Raw genomic sequence first — 18,013 nt, forward strand, 5'->3', positions numbered from 1 at the left:
AACCGGATGTTTGTAATTTTTTTTTAATTTTATATTTTTTTTAATTTTGGTTTATTAAAGTCTTACATTTGACGGGGATGTTTGGTTTTATATTTTTTTTGGTTCATAAAACCCTTAAGTTTGGTATTTTGGTTCATTAAAGTCCTTAAGTTTGATAGAAATGTTCGATTTTACCACTTAAATATGCAAAAATGTAAAATTGAAAAAAAAAATTGTAAAAATCTGGTTTTAATGAACCTAAAACCCAAAAAAGAGTAATTTCGTAAATTTTTGCCAAACATAAAGGTTTTAATGTCATTATCCTTTAAAAAAAACCTTTGAGATTTAGAACTCAATATAAGTATATGATTGAAAGATTGTGATTATCAAATCTATATGATTAAAGGGTTTAACTAAACTAACTATTAGAAAATGACCAAGTTTTTTGTGTATCATGAAAATGATAATATCCGAAATTGGTATTTCGAAATGTATATCACCATTTTTCAACCATATGTCACATTTTAAGTCATTTTACTGTATCTAATTTCCATTAGTTATGCTTCTTTAAAATTTTGTTAGATCTAAGTAAAAAGAATCATTTTCTTGAATTTCCGAAATTGTTCATAAAATTTCAGGCTTAAAATTCTTGAATATGTTTTTTTCCCTCTCTGTAATCTGGAACGGTTTGGAATGTCAATATGAAATGTAATTTTTTTTCAAAAAATACTTTAATATGACATAAATTTAGTCTGAAACAAGAAATGGTCATTTTCCCAAAACAAAAAAAGACATGGTCATTTTTGTCGATAAGAGTATTCCTAATGATTAGTTTAGTTAATATCCTAAAATTAAAACATTGGTAATAAACAATTTTATTAAAAAAGGGGTCAAGTAGAATACATACCTAATGGTTAGTTTAGTTAATATCCCAAGATTAAAAAATTGGTAATAACCAATTTTATTAAAAAAAGGGTTAAGTAGAATAGATATATTTTCTAAGAGTAAGTTACACGAGACGTTCATCGTTCAAATGTCAAAATGCACGTTCAGTTTTTATTTTTTAAATTTAACTTGAATAATTTCTCATTTGTTATAAACTTGCACGCTTTAACCCCCGTTAGTTATTTAAAACACTTATTTAACAGAATACGTTGCGGAAGACTTATTATGATTGTTTCAGAAACATCACCAATGTTACTTTCATGTCAAAATAAACTCATCATAATATAAAGTTCATAAAAACATGATGATGAAAACCCAACATGTCCAAATGGTATCATAACTAAAGATACTAAATTATACTACCCAAAGATTCCCATCCTCACCAAGGCATCATGTCAAGCTACCTGTTCTATTCCACAGAAACCAACAAGCAAAGAACAAGTGTTAGCATAAGCTAAATGAGTCAATATAGTACAGTGTTAAGAGAACACTCATATCATAGATGGATTCACACAAAACATCCACACACAGTCAATGACTCACTAGCAATACATACAACATCACACCACATAACAAACACATGTTTAGCTCAATTTATTTTAGTTCTTCAGTTAGAGCTTGTTATATTAGTTACTCTCCTCAACGCCATTGTAACTAATTTAATCTCACCGCTTAAATATTAATATATAATATTTTGTTTCTCCGCTTTACATTAATAATCACTCACCGCTCATCGTTGTAATTATTAAAGTATTACCTCCTAGTTAGGGTCTATTTATTCACCGCAAAAACCTCCCCAAAGCTAGACCCCGTTCGCTACTAACGTGACCGGCACGACCCAATGCACTAAGTGAGGCGCGACTCTCATCCGTAATCATTGCCCCCGGCGCACTGCGTTCGCTACTCCGACGGTGCACATACGTATACATGCGTTGTCGTTCAGGATTGGTACGAACGGTGCCAATTCCAACAGATACACCTCCCAAATCCCACGTGATGTTTGCGCTGGTCCCACCGCTTGACCAACATCACTCCAGCCCCGGTATACCAAGGTGTACCAAGACCATGTCCCGAGTGGTTGTCTAGAAAAGCCAGTCGGCGTCAAAGTTGGCTTAAGCGCTTTTTCCTATAGGTATCTTTCAACCCATTAGGCCATCATAATATCCGGATTGGGTATATACCTAGGTCTAGGTTTCTACCCTTCGCCCCGCTAGTGTGTTCCCCTTTTTAATTTAACAATGATTAATTAATTAAGGAGTTACACTTTACCCTTTCAAGTAACCATGTAATTATTACGAATATTCTTTTATTAACATATTACCTCTTTAAGGGTTATTTTCATGCAAACATGTAATTTCATGAAGTTATTACATTTTACATCACACACTATTTCCATACACAATACACCAATGAAGTTGATACAACACTAGCATGCTTGTCCTAAAACATTTTAAACAAATATTCTCAAACAAAAATTAACATGCTCACATCACATAATGTTCATTCACTTCACTCAATCTAGCATGACCCTAACTCAAATCTCACACCAAACAAGGAAGAGTCTAGCATGCAACACCCTAGATATCATTACACATAAAACATTTCAACAATATTTGCATAACAACCAATCATCAAAAGGGCACATGCATCCTAGATAACTAGGTTCATCCCAATCCATCTAAGATATGGGATACTCCTAACAATGTACTTTTAAAACCACAAGTTGACTCACCTTTGCCAAAAATATGACCAACTCACACTTCAAATATTGTATTGGTTGAAGTATCACCCTTGCCCCTATTGCATTTCAAATAACAAGGTTATTGGAGTTCTACAATGCCAAAGATGACAAGTTTATAAGCCAAACACATAAATCAACTAGCAAGTAAAACTCCCAGTTTTGAACCCAAAACAGCCACCTGTTTAGAGCTAGTTTAGCAAACTTAGAACCTGTATAACTTTCGTTTTTATTTCATATTACAGAAGTTAAGACTTTTAGCTTTTCAGAATGTACTTTTGAAGGTCCAAACGATTTTTCTACAATTTTATATGATTTTTACAAATCTGCCTATCAATGCAGCTAAATTCTGACCAGCTGGTGAAAAAGGCGATTTTCACCTAAGTTAGAAGCAACAACAGGTTCTGGAAAAATTCATGGATAAACTAGACTCAAAATGGAAACTTTAAGAGTTTACAAATCATTAATTCGATTCCTGATTATTTTTCTATAATTTTTCCAACACAGGGACAGATTGGTAATTCTTGCTGAATTTTCCAGCTTTGGGTTTCAAGGCTTTTTGACCACTTAACACATTAAGCCATCACTAAAAACACCTATAAGGGTAAAAATTAACTTCTTAACAGAAATAGCATGATTTAATCACATAAACATATCCATTTGATTCATGGTGGAATTTAACATAAGTTTTAGAAATCAACAAGAAGAATTGTGACTCCAAAACTTTGATCAAAACATAAACTTGAGCAATAAACTTAATGAAGGTGTTCACAAGAAATTTTGACAGCAATTGAGCCATCATAAACACCCAATAAAAGTGAAATTGAACCATATGAACCTTCAAGGTTTCTAGGAAGAAGAAGATGAGATTGAAACCACCAATTAGAAAAAGAATTGACCACAACAATTATCAATTAACAAGGAATTGATAAATTAACACCACAAAGAGATTAGAATATGATTTTTACCAATTCTTGGCCAAAAACACAGCCCTCTTCCTCCCCTCTAGGATCGATCAAACAAGACCTCTTCTTCCTCCCTCCTTCCCCTTTGCTCACCAATCCTTCCTTCCTCCACAATTCGTTCGATTTGTTTTTTTTTTTCTTCTTCTTCTTGCTGTCGATGTCGCACAAACACACAAAGGAGGTTTGGGTTTTTTTTTATGTGTTCATATATGGAGAAGGAAAAAGAACGCACGATTAGTTTTTCTTAACGTTACCCTAATTAATGAACATAAATGCTTAACCCCAAGAAAGAAACGGACGAATTGCGCATTCAATGAAATCAATTACATTCGTTTTAATTGATTTTGATTGGATTTATAATTGCATTTACATCTTTGATCCCTATAATTTTCTTATAATTACTCTTTGAACCCCAAACGTAAAAACACCAATTCCTCCACTTTCAAGAATAACGATTCACCCCCCTTGACTTTATTTGTTATATTAAAAGGATTTTATCTATCCTAACTATACCCACAATTTAATTAATTAACTTTTATACCTTTTAATTATTAGCTAATATTTTACTTATTAATTAACGACCTTTTTATTTAATTTACATCATTTTACAATCTTAAAGTTGAAACAACTAATATTCGACTAACGAAAAACTAACTTCGTTAACGGACGGAATTTCGGGTCGTTACAATTCTTCCCTCCTTAAAATGATTCCGTCCTCGGAATCAAATACCGTTATGAACAACATAGAGTAACAAATCGTCACGCCTTTATCAACTACCTAGGTCACTTCTGACTCGTACCCACCCTTTCATTAGACTTTGATGAGCTTGAATCAGTTCATTCATTCTTGCTTGATCTTTCTCTCTCTAAGGCATCTTCCAGCTCTTACGTCACGTGTATCGACTCATCGAATCACAAATTTCCCATCAACAAGACATCTGACTCTTAACTTGCCTCAATTGTCGTAATAAATAATTCTCATCCAATGGGAGTCTTTCAGGGTCACACTTCGATGCTCTATAGTTGAAATTCCTTGACCACATCCATAAAAGATAACCACTAATTACCTTGATCCCTCTATCGCATGATCCGAGGGAAACCTTGCACATCCTCACTAGTCACTTGCTCACCACAACACAAATGATGGGAAGGAACCCTACAGTTCCCTTCATGCAAACCTGACACCATCACCTTCCCTCGTTGCATGATTACACCCTAAACCAGAATAGGATGTAGATACTTAATACTTTCCTCTGGATCCTATCCAATCTTAGGTAATTGATACCCTTCAGCATGTAGCGTCTTTTTTTTAACGAATTGAACCAACACTCCCCAAGACGAGGAACTTGGTCGAATAATCCACACTCAAACAACTCATGAAGCTACGTCACCATTTCTTTAATTACCGAATGAACCAATTATAAAGGCGCTTTGGCTTTGGAGCCACACCATAAATAAGGTAAAACTAGAGCTCTATCTGACGTGGTGTTTATACACTCGACCATTAATCAGGGAGAAACTTCACCATATTCCCTAGTAAGCTCCATATCAAAGAGACTCATCGTCTTCCTTGAACTCTCAATCGTACGAGTGAAGAAGACCTTACATCACCTCATTAGGCAGTTACATGCCTTCATCTCATATGTTTTAGGAATAGAATCTAGATTAGAACTTTATCCCCATAGACATATCCTTCCTCGATAAGTAGAATACGCACACGCTTTTCAACATAAAGAATTTTGGTCTGGTTGGTGGAAAGTGAAACCATACTAACGACAATATCGAATGATTAGATTCCAAAAGGGAGTCCTTTTTAAGGAGAAATATGGTCATCTACAAAGATTCCACGTGCAGCCAACATCTTCCTACACCGAGACTAGATCTCCCATAGCCACATTATTATCTAACGTCGAAACCAACAGACTCTGAGGTACATTAAAACGAGCACAAAAGAAATCAATGACATAAAAAGGTCTACCTCCTAACTCTGAGTACTGGAAACCAGGTCCTCGGGTTTCTTCGTGGTTCCTCCAGTCCCAAATATATATCATGTGCTTATGATAGTACGGGCCCAATACTAACGTTCACACCTATATATATATATATATATATATATATATATATATATATATATATATATATATATATTTGCTTCTAGCATTACCACAAAGTAACTTATCTCGCTACTTTAAGTTAAATATTGGCACACCTATTCCGCTCCTGAGGTTCCATAACCTACTAGAATCCATAGACTTCGATAAAACTTCTCTTCATGGTATGCCATCAACCAACGATAAATAAACAACTTGCAAGGCTTGTCAAATATGTGTAGCCAAATCATCACTCCAACATGATCTTCCATTTCCTCGATACGTGCAACACCATCCGAACTATGAATGCTCTGGGATCACTAAGCTTGTAGGTCATGAGCAGTTCCCCTAACGTCGAGCAATGTCAACAATTACAGTATCCACAAGAGAGGAGAGATGATACTCTCATAATGGAAAGTAATAAGAGTCCTAAAGTAAAATAACAAATAACAAATAACTCTCAGCACACACCTTCCCCCCATTAAGAATCCTATAGCACTTAACTGAGCCAGTCTACACTGTGAGTATGAACACCGGCCTCTGTATTCAGTTCACTCACAGCATGGCTCTGATACCAACTTGTAACATCGTGATTTTTCATCCAAAATTTTTCTATTTTTAAAACACTTATTTAACAGAATACGTTGCGGAAGACTTATTATGATTGTTTCAGAAACATCACCAATGTTACTTTCATGTCAAAATAAACTCATCATAATATAAAGTTCATAAAAACATGATGATGAAAACCCAACATGTCCAAATGGTATCATAACTAAAGATACTAAATTATACTACCCAAAGATTCCCATCCTCACCAAGGCATCATGTCAAGCTACCTGTTCCATTCCACAGAAACCAACAAGCAAAGAACAAGTGTTAGCATAAGCTAAATGAGTCAATATAGTACAGTGTTAAGAGAACACTCATATCATAGATGGATTCACACAAAACATCCACACACAGTCAATGACTCACTAGCAATACATACAACATCACACCACATAACAAACACATGTTTAGCTCAATTTATTTTAGTTCTTCAGTTAGAGCTTGTTATATTAGTTACTCTCCTCAACGCCATTGTAACTAATTTAATCTCACCGCTTAAATATTAATATATAATATTTTGTTTCTCCGCTTTACATTAATAATCACTCACCGCTCATCGTTGTAATTATTAAAGTATTACCTCCTAGTTAGGGTCTATTTATTCACCGCAAAAACCTCCCCAAAGCTAGACCCCGTTCGCTACTAACGTGACCGACACGACCCAATGCACTAAGTGAGGCGCGACTCTCATCCGTAATCATTGCCCCCGGCGCACTGCGTTCGCTACTCCGACGGTGCACATACGTATACATGCGTTGTCGTTCAGGATTGGTACGAACGGTGCCAATTCCAACAGATACACCTCCCAAATCCCACGTGATGTTTGCGCTGGTCCCACCGCTTGACCAACATCACTCCAGCCCCGGTATACCAAGGTGTACCAAGACCATGTCCCGAGTGGTTGTCTAGAAAAGCCAGTCGGCGTCAAAGTTGGCTTAAGCGCTTTTTCCTATAGGTATCTTTCAACCCATTAGGCCATCATAATATCCGGATTGGGTATATACCTAGGTCTAGGTTTCTACCCTTCGCCCCGCTAGTGTGTTCCCCTTTTTAATTTAACAATGATTAATTAATTAAGGAGTTACACTTTACCCTTTCAAGTAACCATGTAATTATTACGAATATTCTTTTATTAACATATTACCTCTTTAAGGGTTATTTTCATGCAAACATGTAATTTCATGAAGTTATTACATTTTACATCACACACTATTTCCATACACAATACACCAATGAAGTTGATACAACACTAGCATGCTTGTCCTAAAACATTTTAAACAAATATTCTCAAACAAAAATTAACATGCTCACATCACATAATGTTCATTCACTTCACTCAATCTAGCATGACCCTAACTCAAATCTCACACCAAACAAGGAAGAGTCTAGCATGCAACACCCTAGATATCATTACACATAAAACATTTCAACAATATTTGCATAACAACCAATCATCAAAAGGGCACATGCATCCTAGATAACTAGGTTCATCCCAATCCATCTAAGATATGGGATACTCCTAACAATGTACTTTTAAAACCACAAGTTGACTCACCTTTGCCAAAAATATGACCAACTCACACTTCAAATATTGTATTGGTTGAAGTATCACCCTTGCCCCTATTGCATTTCAAATAACAAGGTTATTGGAGTTCTACAATGCCAAAGATGACAAGTTTATAAGCCAAACACATAAATCAACTAGCAAGTAAAACTCCCAGTTTTGAACCCAAAACAGCCACCTGTTTAGAGCTAGTTTAGCAAACTTAGAACCTGTATAACTTTCGTTTTTATTTCATATTACAGAAGTTAAGACTTTTAGCTTTTCAGAATGTACTTTTGAAGGTCCAAACGATTTTTCTACAATTTTATATGATTTTTACAAATCTGCCTATCAATGCAGCTAAATTCTGACCAGCTGGTGAAAAAGGCGATTTTCACCTAAGTTAGAAGCAACAAAAGGTTCTGGAAAAATTCATGGATAAACTAGACTCAAAATGGAAACTTTAAGAGTTTACAAATCATTAATTCGATTCCTGATTATTTTTCTATAATTTTTCCAACACAGGGACAGATTGGTAATTCTTGCTGAATTTTCCAGCTTTGGGTTTCAAGGCTTTTTGACCACTTAACACATTAAGCCATCACTAAAAACACCTATAAGGGTAAAAATTAACTTCTTAACAGAAATAGCATGATTTAATCACATAAACATATCCATTTGATTCATGGTGGAATTTAACATAAGTTTTAGAAATCAACAAGAAGAATTGTGACTCCAAAACTTTGATCAAAACATAAACTTGAGCAATAAACTTAATGAAGGTGTTCACAAGAAATTTTGACAGCAATTGAGCCATCATAAACACCCAATAAAAGTGAAATTGAACCATATGAACCTTCAAGGTTTCTAGGAAGAAGAAGATGAGATTGAAACCACCAATTAGAAAAAGAATTGACCACAACAATTATCAATTAACAAGGAATTGATAAATTAACACCACAAAGAGATTAGAATATGATTTTTACCAATTCTTGGCCAAAAACACAGCCCTCTTCCTCCCCTCTAGGATCGATCAAACAAGACCTCTTCTTCCTCCCTCCTTCCCCTTTGCTCACCAATCCTTCCTTCCTCCACAATTCGTTCGATTTGTTTTTTTTTCTTCTTCTTCTTGCTGTCGATGTCGCACAAACACACAAAGGAGGTTTGGGTTTTTTTTATGTGTTCATATATGGAGAAGGAAAAAGAACGCACGATTAGTTTTTCTTAACGTTACCCTAATTAATGAACATAAATGCTTAACCCCAAGAAAGAAACGGACGAATTGCGCATTCAATGAAATCAATTACATTCGTTTTAATTGATTTTGATTGGATTTATAATTGCATTTACATCTTTGATCCCTATAATTTTCTTATAATTACTCTTTGAACCCCAAACGTAAAAACACCAATTCCTCCACTTTCAAGAATAACGATTCACCCCCCTTGACTTTATTTGTTATATTAAAAGGATTTTATCTATCCTAACTATACCCACAATTTAATTAATTAACTTTTATACCTTTTAATTATTAGCTAATATTTTACTTATTAATTAACGACCTTTTTATTTAATTTACATCATTTTACAATCTTAAAGTTGAAACAACTAATATTCGACTAACGAAAAACTAACTTCGTTAACGGACGGAATTTCGGGTCGTTACAATTCTTCCCTCCTTAAAATGATTCCGTCCTCGGAATCAAATACCGTTATGAACAACATAGAGTAACAAATCGTCACGCCTTTATCAACTACCTAGGTCACTTCTGACTCGTACCCACCCTTTCATTAGACTTTGATGAGCTTGAATCAGTTCATTCATTCTTGCTTGATCTTTCTCTCTCTAAGGCATCTTCCAGCTCTTACGTCACGTGTATCGACTCATCGAATCACAAATTTCCCATCAACAAGACATCTGACTCTTAACTTGCCTCAATTGTCGTAATAAATAATTCTCATCCAATGGGAGTCTTTCAGGGTCACACTTCGATGCTCTATAGTTGAAATTCCTTGACCACATCCATAAAAGATAACCACTAATTACCTTGATCCCTCTATCGCATGATCCGAGGGAAACCTTGCACATCCTCACTAGTCACTTGCTCACCACAACACAAATGATGGGAAGGAACCCTACAGTTCCCTTCATGCAAACCTGACACCATCACCTTCCCTCGTTGCATGATTACACCCTAAACCAGAATAGGATGTAGATACTTAATACTTTCCTCTGGATCCTATCCAATCTTAGGTAATTGATACCCTTCAGCATGTAGCGTCTTTTTTTTAACGAATTGAACCAACACTCCCCAAGACGAGGAACTTGGTCGAATAATCCACACTCAAACAACTCATGAAGCTACGTCACCATTTCTTTAATTACCGAATGAACCAATTATAAAGGCGCTTTGGCTTTGGAGCCACACCATAAATAAGGTAAAACTAGAGCTCTATCTGACGTGGTGTTTATACACTCGACCATTAATCAGGGAGAAACTTCACCATATTCCCTAGTAAGCTCCATATCAAAGAGACTCATCGTCTTCCTTGAACTCTCAATCGTACGAGTGAAGAAGACCTTACATCACCTCATTAGGCAGTTACATGCCTTCATCTCATATGTTTTAGGAATAGAATCTAGATTAGAACTTTATCCCCATAGACATATCCTTCCTCGATAAGTAGAATACGCACACGCTTTTCAACATAAAGAATTTTGGTCTGGTTGGTGGAAAGTGAAACCATACTAACGACAATATCGAATGATTAGATTCCAAAAGGGAGTCCTTTTTAAGGAGAAATATGGTCATCTACAAAGATTCCACGTGCAGCCAACATCTTCCTACACCGAGACTAGATCTCCCATAGCCACATTATTATCTAACGTCGAAACCAACAGACTCTGAGGTACATTAAAACGAGCACAAAAGAAATCAATGACATAAAAAGGTCTACCTCCTAACTCTGAGTACTGGAAACCAGGTCCTCGGGTTTCTTCGTGGTTCCTCCAGTCCCAAATATATATCATGTGCTTATGATAGTACGGGCCCAATACTAACGTTCACACCTATATATATATATATATATATATATATATATATATATATATATATTTGCTTCTAGCATTACCACAAAGTAACTTATCTCGCTACTTTAAGTTAAATATTGGCACACCTATTCCGCTCCTGAGGTTCCATAACCTACTAGAATCCATAGACTTCGATAAAACTTCTCTTCATGGTATGCCATCAACCAACGATAAATAAACAACTTGCAAGGCTTGTCAAATATGTGTAGCCAAATCATCACTCCAACATGATCTTCCATTTCCTCGATACGTGCAACACCATCCGAACTATGAATGCTCTGGGATCACTAAGCTTGTAGGTCATGAGCAGTTCCCCTAACGTCGAGCAATGTCAACAATTACAGTATCCACAAGAGAGGAGAGATGATACTCTCATAATGGAAAGTAATAAGAGTCCTAAAGTAAAATAACAAATAACAAATAACTCTCAGCACACACCTTCCCCCCATTAAGAATCCTATAGCACTTAACTGAGCCAGTCTACACTGTGAGTATGAACACCGGCCTCTGTATTCAGTTCACTCACAGCATGGCTCTGATACCAACTTGTAACATCGTGATTTTTCATCCAAAATTTTTCTATTTTTAAAACACTTATTTAACAGAATACGTTGCGGAAGACTTATTATGATTGTTTCAGAAACATCACCAATGTTACTTTCATGTCAAAATAAACTCATCATAATATAAAGTTCATAAAAACATGATGATGAAAACCCAACATGTCCAAATGGTATCATAACTAAAGATACTAAATTATACTACCCAAAGATTCCCATCCTCACCAAGGCATCATGTCAAGCTACCTGTTCCATTCCACAGAAACCAACAAGCAAAGAACAAGTGTTAGCATAAGCTAAATGAGTCAATATAGTACAGTGTTAAGAGAACACTCATATCATAGATGGATTCACACAAAACATCCACACACAGTCAATGACTCACTAGCAATACATACAACATCACACCACATAACAAACACATGTTTAGCTCAATTTATTTTAGTTCTTCAGTTAGAGCTTGTTATATTAGTTACTCTCCTCAACGCCATTGTAACTAATTTAATCTCACCGCTTAAATATTAATATATAATATTTTGTTTCTCCGCTTTACATTAATAATCACTCACCGCTCATCGTTGTAATTATTAAAGTATTACCTCCTAGTTAGGGTCTATTTATTCACCGCAAAAACCTCCCCAAAGCTAGACCCCGTTCGCTACTAACGTGACCGACACGACCCAATGCACTAAGTGAGGCGCGACTCTCATCCGTAATCATTGCCCCCGGCGCACTGCGTTCGCTACTCCGACGGTGCACATACGTATACATGCGTTGTCGTTCAGGATTGGTACGAACGGTGCCAATTCCAACAGATACACCTCCCAAATCCCACGTGATGTTTGCGCTGGTCCCACCGCTTGACCAACATCACTCCAGCCCCGGTATACCAAGGTGTACCAAGACCATGTCCCGAGTGGTTGTCTAGAAAAGCCAGTCGGCGTCAAAGTTGGCTTAAGCGCTTTTTCCTATAGGTATCTTTCAACCCACTAGGCCATCATAATATCCGGATTGGGTATATACCTAGGTCTAGGTTTCTACCCTTCGCCCCGCTAGTGTGTTCCCCTTTTTAATTTAACAATGATTAATTAATTAAGGAGTTACACTTTACCCTTTCAAGTAACCATGTAATTATTACGAATATTCTTTTATTAACATATTACCTCTTTAAGGGTTATTTTCATGCAAACATGTAATTTCATGAAGTTATTACATTTTACATCACACACTATTTCCATACACAATACACCAATGAAGTTGATACAACACTAGCATGCTTGTCCTAAAACATTTTAAACAAATATTCTCAAACAAAAATTAACATGCTCACATCACATAATGTTCATTCACTTCACTCAATCTAGCATGACCCTAACTCAAATCTCACACCAAACAAGGAAGAGTCTAGCATGCAACACCCTAGATATCATTACACATAAAACATTTCAACAATATTTGCATAACAACCAATCATCAAAAGGGCACATGCATCCTAGATAACTAGGTTCATCCCAATCCATCTAAGATATGGGATACTCCTAACAATGTACTTTTAAAACCACAAGTTGACTCACCTTTGCCAAAAATATGACCAACTCACACTTCAAATATTGTATTGGTTGAAGTATCACCCTTGCCCCTATTGCATTTCAAATAACAAGGTTATTGGAGTTCTACAATGCCAAAGATGACAAGTTTATAAGCCAAACACATAAATCAACTAGCAAGTAAAACTCCCAGTTTTGAACCCAAAACAGCCACCTGTTTAGAGCTAGTTTAGCAAACTTAGAACCTGTATAACTTTCGTTTTTATTTCATATTACAGAAGTTAAGACTTTTAGCTTTTCAGAATGTACTTTTGAAGGTCCAAACGAATTTTCTACAATTTTATATGATTTTTACAAATCTGCCTATCAATGCAGCTAAATTCTGACCAGCTGGTGAAAAAGGCGATTTTCACCTAAGTTAGAAGCAACAACAGGTTCTGGAAAAATTCATGGATAAACTAGACTCAAAATGGAAACTTTAAGAGTTTACAAATCATTAATTCGATTCCTGATTATTTTTCTATAATTTTTCCAACACAGGGACAGATTGGTAATTCTTGCTGAATTTTCCAGCTTTGGGTTTCAAGGCTTTTTGACCACTTAACACATTAAGCCATCACTAAAAACACCTATAAGGGTAAAAATTAACTTCTTAACAGAAATAGCATGATTTAATCACATAAACATATCCATTTGATTCATGGTGGAATTTAACATAAGTTTTAGAAATCAACAAGAAGAATTGTGACTCCAAAACTTTGATCAAAACATAAACTTGAGCAATAAACTTAATGAAGGTGTTCACAAGAAATTTTGACAGCAATTGAGCCATCATAAACACCCAATAAAAGTGAAATTGAACCATATGAACCTTCAAGGTTTCTAGGAAGAAGAAGATGAGATTGAAACCACCAATTAGAAAAAGAATTGACCACAACAATTATCAATTAACAAGGAATTGATAAATTAACACCACAAAGAGATTAGAATATGATTTTTACCAATTCTTGGCCAAAAACACAGCCCTCTTCCCCCCTCTAGGATCGATCAAACAAGACCTCTTCTTCCTCCCTCCTTCCCCTTTGCTCACCAATCCTTCCTTCCTCCACAATTCGTTCGATTTGTTTTTTTTTTCTTCTTCTTCTTCTTGCTGTCGATGTCGCACAAACACACAAAGCAGGTTCTGTTTTTTTTTATGTGTTCATATATGGAGAAGGGAAAAGAACGCACGATTAGTTTTTCTTAACGTTACCCTAATTAATGAACATAAAAGCTTAACCCCAAGAAAGAAACGAACGAATTGCGCATTCAATGAAATCAATTACATTCTGGATTTATAATTGCATTTACATATTTGATCCCTATAATTTTCTTATAATTACTCTTTGAACCCCAAACGTAAAAACACCAATTCCTCCACTTTCAAGAATAACGATTCACCCCCATTGACTTTATTTGTTATATTAAAAGGATTTTATCTATCCTAACTATACCCACAATTTAATTAATTAACTTTTATACCTTTTAATTATTAGCTAATCTTTTACTTATTAATTAACGACCTTTTTATTTAATTTACATCATTTTACAATCTTAAAGTTGAAACAACTAATATTCGACTAACGAAAAACTAACTTCGTTAACGGACAGATTTTCGGGTCGTTACATCTTTCTTCTCTTCGATTTTCAAGTCGAGTTTAAGAAACTCAATCAGATGGACCAAAACCCTCATATCTCTCTCTCTCTCTCTCTCTCGATCTCTCTCTCTCTCTTCTCATTTTTCGATCTAAGTAATCCCTCTTCTCTTCTCTTCTCTGATCTGAGGGTTCTTTAAGGTTTTATGCACCTTCATCGTCTCAGGTCTAAGATCTCAGGCGTTAGTGGTTTCTGAAATTTTGTACACCTTCATCATCTCAAATCTAAGATCGTCGCCAGAGATGTGGGCCACTGCGTACCAACAACTAGAAACACCTCCATCTCCCCATTTCCTTGACATCTCAATAGAAAACGATTCAATTTCCTCGACGTCTGGACATATCGTTGTCGCCTAAGGTTTCAAACCACAACTTATGGTTCTAAACCATCGTTTGTTTGGGTATTTCATGACTTCTTTACTTTATGAGTTTCATCTAAAAAAGATTAGGGTTTGATGTTGATTACACGTTTCAAATTTTGGTTTGGTTAAGTTCTAGTATCACTTATTATTATTATTATTATTTCATTTGGGGATTCTAATTTCATTTGGGCTGGCTTTAAGATTCCAGTTTGATTTGGAGTAGGGTGATGACTTATGGTGGTTGCAGGAGGTGTTGTCAGTGACATATGGTGGTGTTGGAGTTGAAAAATAAGATATGGAAGAGAGAGCGAGAGAGGTGTATTATATAAGGTTTTCTATAAATTATAATTAACGTAAAAAATATATAAAAACTGCAAACAAATGAAAATAAATGGAAAATTGTAATATAGTCACTTCATGTCTATAGTGATGAAGCGTGCATGTTTAAAACAAATGAAGAACGATCCGAGTTAATTTTGAAAATATGGACTAAACATACATTTTAGCACCTGCATGAAGGAAGATTCGTGTGATTTACTTTTTTTAGTATATTATTTAATGATATGTTGCAGTAGCATGATTTGGGACTTAAGATTAAGTGAAACAAATATCGATGAAACGTGTGAAAAACAGTTATGATTTTTAGATTAGATTTACCTAGCAATTGTGATTTATAACATATCAGCCGTTTTAGATTAGATTTACCTAACAATTAGATTAGATTTACCTAACAACTGTGATTTATAACATATCGCGGTCAAAATTTCAATAGCGGTCACATGCCGCTATTTGAAATTGTGGTTATCGTGGTGGTATAGCGGTGATATAGCGGTTTTTTAATATTATATATAATTTATAATTTTATATCATTTTTATAAAGAGTTTATATATTTGAGTATCAATACTATAAGTCTATATAGAATTAATATCATCAAACCAAAAAAGTTATATAAAAACATAACATAATATTCTATTATACTAATATGGAAAGTAGGTAGTGTCAAAGTGTCAAATAGAATTTAATTGCATTGCACGGGTTTAATCTCGTATTAGTATATCGTGGTTGGTTTAAGGAGTTAAGTCCCAAGTTGTAGCCTCAAAGGCATGAGTTGATTTAGAAAAAGCATTAGTGGAGTCCGACCATAGCAGCTCAAGTCGTCGTGGGTACAGAAAGAGATGAGAAAAAGAGTTGTCGGTAGATGTAGTTGCTTTGAATGATTTTAATTATGTTAGTTGTTCGGGCTTTTTAAAATGAAAGTGTAGTGAGATCATTAAAAATAGTTTTTCATTGACAAAGTAACCAAATGGCCCAAAATGTGAACGAAATGGAATAGCGCCCGTAGCGCCGCTATAGCGGTAATTGAAATAGCGGTTAATAGCGCCGCTAATAGCAGTACCGCTAAATGAAAACGCTAAACTGAAAATAGCGGTTCTAGACCTCCGCAAAACGCCATAGCGCCGCTATAGCACCGTTATAGCACATAATTGATAGCCTAGCCACAAACTCAATCTCAATTATTGATATTTTAGCTCAATGATCAAGATTGTTTTTTAGGCTATAGAGAGTGATGGTGAGCATGACACACTGTTACATCCTATTTATTCATGTCACCTAAGCTTTTATATATATATATATATATATATATATATATATATATATATATATATATATATATATATATATATATATATACTCTGTGACAACCCGATATTTCAAGTCAATGTAATATTCAAAAAGTCAAATATTATATAATCTATTTTGAAATCAATAAAAATAGCGTAAAAAACGAATTGTTCAAAAGTCTCAATTGGGATACATAAATTGTTAGTTATCATATCAAAGATTACAGAAATATAAAGAACACGCAAATCCGAATTATAACGAAGAAGTTATGACTAATCAAAGATTCACGACAAAACCGATGAAACACTGTCAAGTGTAAAAAGTGAAATTTCAATAAAATACTTTTTAGCCTTAGGTATCTAAACGAAAGTCGTAGATTATGTTAAACCATAAACGTGCATAAAAAGAACGCCCAAATCTGACTTCATATAAGGAAGTTATGATTTTTCTAAGTTTCGGAAGTAGCAGTAGACAGCTAAAAACTCGAAGTAGAGATCGAGCGATTTTTAGCCGACGCAACCTAAACGGGAATTGAAGATCTCAACGATAGTAGTACAACGGTAAAAAGACAGACAAAAACGGACGTCAGATGAAGAAGATATGATTTTTTTTTATGGATTTTTCTTGTCCCGACCTACTAAAAATATAATATTAAAACTTAAATCAAAATTAGCCGACGGAGTCTAAACGAAAGTTGTAGAGCACAATCTCACCTACGTGTGGATATAAAGAACGTCGAAATCGGAGCTCGTATGCGAGAGATATGAATTTCTGAAGTTCGGGGCACGCACACCAACCTTATCCGAAGACTCACGACGTGAGCAAGAGACTCACGACGTGAGTCTATGATTGATGTGTGCCAGAGCTAGACCACCATTCGTCACGTCTACGGGCCAAACTCACGACGTGAGCCATCCCATGCTCACGACGTGAGTCCCGAAAGTTCACCCTATAAATAAGATGCGAGGGTTCCGACTTCCCTTGCTCATTTCCCTCTTCTCTCTCACTTCTACTCTATGTTTAGCATCCCGAGACGACCCCGACACCCCGGTTACATATCCAAGTTCCGACGAAGGTCCGAAGCCCCGAGAATCCCGAGAAACTTACCACTTCCCGGTCGAAGTGCTACCCGAGTAAAGTCTCGTTTCCATCAAATCATCACACTTTCCAAGTGAGTTCATACCCCTACATTTTCACGTCTTTTTCATGTTTTAGGGGGGAAATACAAGTGAAACACGAGAAAACTTATGTTCAAATACGCAT

General features: G+C 35.4%; 3 long non-coding RNA genes across 3 annotated transcripts; all 3 read right to left on the reverse strand.

Moving 5' to 3' along the window:
* Positions 1-1,141: 1,141 nt before the first annotated feature.
* LOC145121061 (uncharacterized) lies at positions 1,142-3,865 on the reverse strand. Its single transcript, XR_013714480.1, has 3 exons — positions 3,631-3,865; positions 2,657-2,721; positions 1,142-1,333 (listed from the first exon to the last, which is right to left on the reverse strand). It is a non-coding gene; the product is annotated as an uncharacterized LOC145121061 (long non-coding RNA).
* Positions 3,866-6,103: 2,238 nt separating this feature from the next.
* LOC145121052 (uncharacterized) lies at positions 6,104-9,071 on the reverse strand. Its single transcript, XR_013714477.1, has 3 exons — positions 8,859-9,071; positions 7,885-7,949; positions 6,104-6,556 (listed from the first exon to the last, which is right to left on the reverse strand). It is a non-coding gene; the product is annotated as an uncharacterized LOC145121052 (long non-coding RNA).
* Positions 9,072-11,316: 2,245 nt separating this feature from the next.
* Positions 11,317-14,304, reverse strand: LOC145121108 (uncharacterized). The gene is made up of 3 exons (XR_013714506.1): positions 14,072-14,304; positions 13,098-13,162; positions 11,317-11,769 (listed from the first exon to the last, which is right to left on the reverse strand). It is a non-coding gene; the product is annotated as an uncharacterized LOC145121108 (long non-coding RNA).
* Positions 14,305-18,013: the final 3,709 nt, after the last annotated feature.

The sequence above is a fragment of the Lactuca virosa genome, chromosome 6 (genome assembly GCF_052849685.1).
Source record: "Lactuca virosa cultivar CGN04683 chromosome 6, Lactuca_virosa_CGN04683_v6, whole genome shotgun sequence".
NCBI classification, from domain to species: Eukaryota; Viridiplantae; Streptophyta; class Magnoliopsida; order Asterales; family Asteraceae; genus Lactuca; species Lactuca virosa.